At 55.2% G+C, this 6,230-nt stretch overlaps 1 protein-coding gene across 1 annotated transcript in view; it reads right to left on the minus strand.

Annotated features, from left to right (window-relative positions):
* LOC134406446 (dehydrogenase/reductase SDR family member 4-like) overlaps positions 1-1,976 on the minus strand; it is a 104,675-nt gene extending 102,699 nt beyond the window's left edge. The window contains exon 1 of the mRNA XM_063137878.1: positions 1,972-1,976. The gene's annotated coding sequence lies outside the window, so the exon portion shown is untranslated. The remainder of the gene's footprint in view (positions 1-1,971) is intronic.
* Positions 1,977-6,230: the final 4,254 nt, after the last annotated feature.

A 6,230-nucleotide genomic window follows, 5' to 3' on the forward strand; every position in this document is an offset into this window, starting at 1 on the left:
CACACCAGGGGTTGAAGCACCTTCCTTGTGAGGCTTTCATAGTTTTGAAACAAAGGGAAATCATGCTTGAGTTTTATAAAATTATGCATAATGTGGAGTGGGGGGGAGAGTGAGGTATCACTCCCTTTCCTATCATTTATTTATTTATTTTATTACATTTATATACTACCCCACAGCCGAAGCTCTCTGGGCGGTTCACAAAAGCTTAAAATACTAGAACTTGGGCTCATCAAATGAAATGAATTGGCCATACATCAGGAGTGCGTAACCCCCCCTAGCCTGTGGACCAAATCTGGTGTGTGAGCTCCTCCCAGGAGAATCCCCACTGTTATCTCCAAGCTGAAATTGGAGATAACATGCGCCAACCTCTCTCCTGTTGGGATTTCCACACGCACACACCAATCTGTCTCCTGACCATAGAGTTCCATCCCTCACCCAGCATGGAGAGAAACTAAACTGGACCAGTGGTGTCCCCACTTTTGCATGGCGCCACATCTTCCTGTAGGGTTGCCATACAAATCAATTTCAGGAAGTGCAGCCCTCTTTCTGGGGCAGGGTGGTTTTGCGCCACAACAGATATGGGCATCTTGTGTGCCCCCCACCCCGCAATGTTTTGGCCTACAACTCCCCTGGGCAGGAGGGCGCTGCTGCACTCCTGTCCTACTTGGGAGTTTCCCATTGTGGCAGCTGGTCGGCCACGGCGTGAACAGAATGCTGGACTAGATGGACTGTTGGCCTGATCCTGCTGGGCCCTCCTGATGTTCTTATGAAACCTTCCCTCCGCCTTCCATATGTTGCCTTCCCTATTTTATTATTGCATCGCCTGTCTCTGCCGATTTCGAAGCCGAGAGGGTGTTTGTTTTTCTGGATAAAGACAGGCTAGGAAAACCATAATTTGTCCCACAAGAGGCGATCAAAGCTTCACAAGATGCCTCGGCAGCTGCAGGGCGTGGAAAAGCCTACTAGGCGCCCCATGGTGCCTCGTTCTCCACACACGTTCGTTGACGTGGGAGGCAGGACGCGTCCGCCCCACTCCGGGATTTGGCTGCGAGAGAGCGAGAGAGACCCCCAAAGAGGGAGGCGAACCCTGAAGCGGGACGGCACTCACAAAGCAGACTAAAAGCATTTTAAGGGGCGGGGGCGGGCGGCATCTCAGAACTGGCCTTCTTGGGGTGCCCTTCCGGCTCTCTGCAGTTCCCCAGAGGGCCAAAAACACACCCTTTCCCCCCGCACACCCACCCATCGTTTGGTGCTTTCCCAAGTTTTGTGTCGTCGTCCCCCCTCCCCCACTCAAGACGGGTTGAATTGCCTCCTCTCCGAAGGTTCTGTTGCTGGCAGTAAGACCTTTAGGCTAAATTATGCTGGGGGCATTTGTATATATATATTTCACCCTCCTGCTTCTGCCTTCTGCCTTCTGCCCTGCCCAGGCCCAGACCATGAGAGTCTACTGCCTGAGGCGAAAAACAAGATGGCGCCCTCTCCCACTCCATGTACCAAAGCCGACTGGACTGTTTCTTCAATGCTGGCAAGGGACAGCAGCCTCCATGGCACCTGAAGGTGGCAGGTGACCAGCGTAGGAGGCTCAGGGCAGGTTGCTCTCCTCTAATACTTTGCCGCCACCTCCCAGAATTTGCTGCCTGAGGCGATTGCCTCACTTTGCCTAATGGTAGGGCAGGCCCTGGCTATGCCCACCACTGAAATGCAGCCCTGAGAGCTTCCCCTTGGGAAGAGATCCGACACTGTTTTAAGGGAATATCCCCACACACACATACACACACAAAACACAGACTTAGGGACAAGGAAATTGGGACCAGTGGAGCATCTGTTTTGAGCTGGAGAGAGCGGAAGCAAACGGCGGAGGTAAACTTTCAGGTCAACAAGTCTTTGACTTTCTTCTGCCTGGCAGACCACCCCAATAGTCTGGAGGACAATGTGCCACTGTAACTAGGGTGGCCCTAAGGAAAGGAGGACCGGACTCTTGTATCTTGAACAGTTGTCTAGAAAAGGGAATTTCAGCAGGTGTCATTTGTAGGCATGCAGCACCTGGTGAAATTCCCTCTTCATCACAGCAATTCAAGCTGCAGGAGCCCTGCCTTCTTTAGCTAGAGTGGCCAGGTACAAACGAGTGCTGGGCTCCTGCAGCTTTAACTGCTGAAGAGGGAATTTCACCAGGTGTTGCATGCGTATAAATGACACCTGCTGAAATTCCCTTTGCTACACAACTGTTAAAGATGCAAGAGCCCTGCCCTCCTTTCCATAGGGTCACCCTACAGATTGTAACTCCAACTCACTGGATTGCAGAAGCCCAGGGGAGACTCCTCGCTCACTATTTCCCCCTCCCAATGAAATGCCTGGAAAGGGGGAGACCTTCCAGGACATTTGACCTCTGGAGAGGTCAGCATTGGGGCTCCTGCCCATCTCCCCCTGCCTTCCTGAAAGCCTGACACCCACCCCACCCCCACAACTCCTCCAAGACCCCACTCTAAATCCCAGAAGTTTAGAAGAATTTAGGAAAAGCTGGCCCTGTAGCTTCAAATGTTGCTCTGTCATCGTGAGAATTAGAAACTTGTTTAAAAAAACAGACGCAAAGCACACGAATTCTCAGAAGGGACCCTGTTCTTCCTCGGGAGGAACTCTGAGAGGGAATCTACGCTCAGCAAGGTGTGCGGCAGGCCAGGCTGTGCGCCACCTCTGCCTTTTGGGTATGGTGGCCTCTCCCTCGGCCGTCTAGCGGGCCAATGCTGCAACCTTAGCACTTTTGATCTGTCTTGTAGAGTCTTTTTGAAACAGGTGCACAACGCACCACGTGGCGTTTTGATGATGACGGTGATATCATGTGCCTACAGGAAGCGTCTTTTGCACATGTGTACTCAGCCTGCACATGTCCTAATCTCCAGGGCACGGTTGCAGAACCTCAGCCTTGTAGGCCAAACCTCACCCCCTCACCCCCATGGTTCCTCAGGTGGCTCCACCCCCTTGTCCTGGCTGGGGTGACCACGTGAAAAGGAGAACGGCGCTCCTGTATCTTTTAACAGTTGTACTGAAAAGGGAATTTCAGCAAGGGTCATTTGCATGCATGCAGCACCTGGTGAAATTCCCTCTTCATCACCACAGTTAAAGCTGCAGGATCCCTGCCCTCTTAAACAGATGCAAAAGAGGGCAGGGCTCCTGCAGCTTTAACTGTTGTGATGAAGAGAGAATTTCACCAGGTGCTGCATGCATACAAATGGCACCCGCTGAAATTCCCTTTTCAATACAACTGTTAAAGATACAGAAGCCCTGTCCTCCTTTTCATCTAGTCACCCTACCGACATCACCACATCTTTTAGCAGTGAATCTCGTGGGGAAAAGAAAAGAAGGAAGGATGGGTTGGATCCACATGGAGAGATACCTGGAGCAGGCGCCTTGAAACCCGTGCTATTGATTTCTGTGAGTCTAACTCTACTCGCAAAGCACTGAAGTCTTGTGGAAACTTCAAGGCTGAAAAATTGATACCAAAATAAATGAATGTATTGCTCTTTAAGGTGCCACAAGACGTTTTCTTGCTGCAACGGACCAAGGGCACAATCCTCTGCATGTTTAGATAGGGAAAAAGTCCCACAAATCCTGGGAATTGTAGGACTTTTTCCTGCCTGGCCATGCATAGGACAGCGCTCTTATACTCAAGGCTTGGATGGATAGACTTCACCATCTATCATGCGAAGGACTGAAGATTTCGCTTCTCCTACTACAGCTGCCCATTTCATATGGATACCTACCTGCTTCTATGAACGTGTATATCTGAAATGGAAATGTTAAATCCTTCCTTTTCTTTCTATATGATGAGTGATGCAAATGATAATTGTGCAGGGATATGTATTGTGGTTTGCTCTTTAGCTGAGCTAAAAAAAAAAAATACACATCCCACCCACCCCAAAAAAAGCCATTTGCCTGGGGCAGGCTGGGATTTGTAAGAGTTCTTTTCTGTCTAAAATCGCTTTGGATTGCGCCTTAAGACGGCTGCCCTTCTAGAGATGGTTGCCCCGTGTGTGACTCCATCTGGATCCGACCCCTTGTACGAAGAAAGGCTTTTTGCCGTGTTGCCTGCCCCACATCATCGACTCATCTAGGGACTATGATGATGATGATGATGATGATGTACTCTGAGCCCCAGCAACGTCCTGAGAGACGGAAAGAAACATTTTCGGATCCCACAGGCATCATTTTATCTCCTCCCCCACCCCCCTCTCTTGCGCGTGTCTCCCCCCCCCCGCCCCACATTTCCCTGCAGTAAACCCCCAACGCCCCCAAACCCCTCAGCTTCTTTGGAAGAAGGTCCGGGCCCTGGCCCATGTCGGGGGGGGGGGGGCGGCGGCCTCTCCGGCGCCTTGCTCTCCCCGGCTCGAGAACGCGCGCCCTTTGGGAAGGGCCGCGTCCCAGAGGTGGGGAGGAGGGGGCGTGAAGGGCCCGACGTAGTGGTGGTGGGGGCGGCCTCTGCGCGCCGCGGGCGTCCCCCGGGCGCGGCGCTTCCCGCGTCCCGCCACGCGTGGCTCCCTCCCTCGCCCCCCGGGCGCGCGCCCGCCCGCGTGGCCCTCCCCCCTCCCTTGCACTGCGGAGTCTAGGAAGGGGGAGGAGCCCACGAGACCTGGGATGGAGGGAACGTGACAGCAGCAGAAAAAGAGCGAGAGAGGGAGGGAGAGGAGAGGAGAGAGGAGAGAGGGAGGGAGAGAGAGAGAGAGAGAGAGAGAGAGAGAGAGGCGGCCAGCGCGCGGGACAGCGGAGAGGCGAGAGCCCGAGCGAGGCGCCCGGACTTGCAGGCGCGCCAGCAGAGGAGACGCCCAGGGAACGCCGTCGTCGAGGTAAGGGCGCCGCCGCCGCCGCCGCCGCCGCCCCCTCAGCCCGCCCTGCGGTGGTGGGGAGGGAGGGGGGACGTCTCCCCTGAACACCCCCGCAAGGGAGGCCGCTGGCCCGGCGAGGGGCCGCCGCCTCTCCTCCAGGTTGTGTAACCCTGAGGGGCGCGCCGACGTGCCGGCGTGCGCCATACATGCCCCCCTCTCCGCCCCTGCAATGCACTAGGGCAGCCTGGCCTCTCCGGGCAGGACTACCGCTCCCATCACCCCCGGCCACGCTGGCCGGGGATGCTGGGAGTTGCAGTCCTCGCGCTCGGACGCCGCGCGCGAGGGTCTGGATGTCCCGGGCTGTACGGCGCTTTTTCCCCCCTTTTTTTTTACCCCAATGCCCCCTTCGTTCCTCGCCAGGATTGCCACGGCGGGTTCTCTGCCCCTCTCGGGAGGGCTGCCCAGCGCCGTACAAGTGGTGCGCGGGGCATCCCCTGGGGGCACCCCGCAACCCCTCTTGTGCCTTCCTGGGGGGGGGCTGTGGCCGTCGCCCCCACCCCACCCCCGTCCTTGGTGCGCCTGGAGCGGTGCCCCCTGCGTGGTGCTCTCTGGCCAGAGTTGCGTTGCTGTCTCCCTTCTTTTCCTCTCTCGCCCAGCCTTCCCCAGCCGGGTGCCCCTCCAGATGGGCTGGACTACAACTCCAATCAGCCCCAGTTAGCATTGCCCAGCCAGATGGGAGTTGTAGTCCAACCCATTGGGGTTGTGCGGATCTGTTGCGAGCCTCTATATGCCCTGGACCCCTGCCCACTGGAGATGACTGCATAATTTGGATGTCGACATTTACCCCCCCCCCTCCTCCCCTGCGTCCCTTTCCCCTCTCTTTTTTGGTGCTGCCAAGAATCCTTGCATGTCCCAGGGGAGAGAGACAGGCAGGTGGAAAGGAAGTCCTGTTCACACAAGACTCCGTTCCTCACTTTGCAAAGTTGCAAGGGCCGTGAGGGAGCCGTGGTGGTGTGGTGGGACAAGGGAGGCCCGGGGTTCCAATCCCCACTCAGCCAGGAGGCTCGCTTGGTTGACTTTGGGCTCTCAGCCTAACCTACCTCACAGGGTTGTTGTGTGAGAATAAAATGGAGAGGAAGAGCAGGACCCTGTCGTCACCTTGGGTTCCCTGCCAGTGAAAAACAAGTGGGATATAAAAGCAATAACAAATAAACTTGGGATGGCTTCTTTTGAGGGGGGGAATTTTGGGGTCTTTTGGCGGTAAACCTCTGAATACCAGATGATGGGGTCAAACCAGTGTGGGTGGCCACCACCTCTTTCTAACTTGCTTGACAGCAGCCCAGGGGCATCTGCCTGACTAGATGGACCTTTGTCATCATCCAGCAAAATGACGTGTTTCTTTTTACGGTGTGT

Source organism: Elgaria multicarinata, chromosome 11 (assembly GCF_023053635.1).
Source record: "Elgaria multicarinata webbii isolate HBS135686 ecotype San Diego chromosome 11, rElgMul1.1.pri, whole genome shotgun sequence".
Lineage (NCBI taxonomy): Eukaryota > Metazoa > Chordata > Lepidosauria > Squamata > Anguidae > Elgaria > Elgaria multicarinata.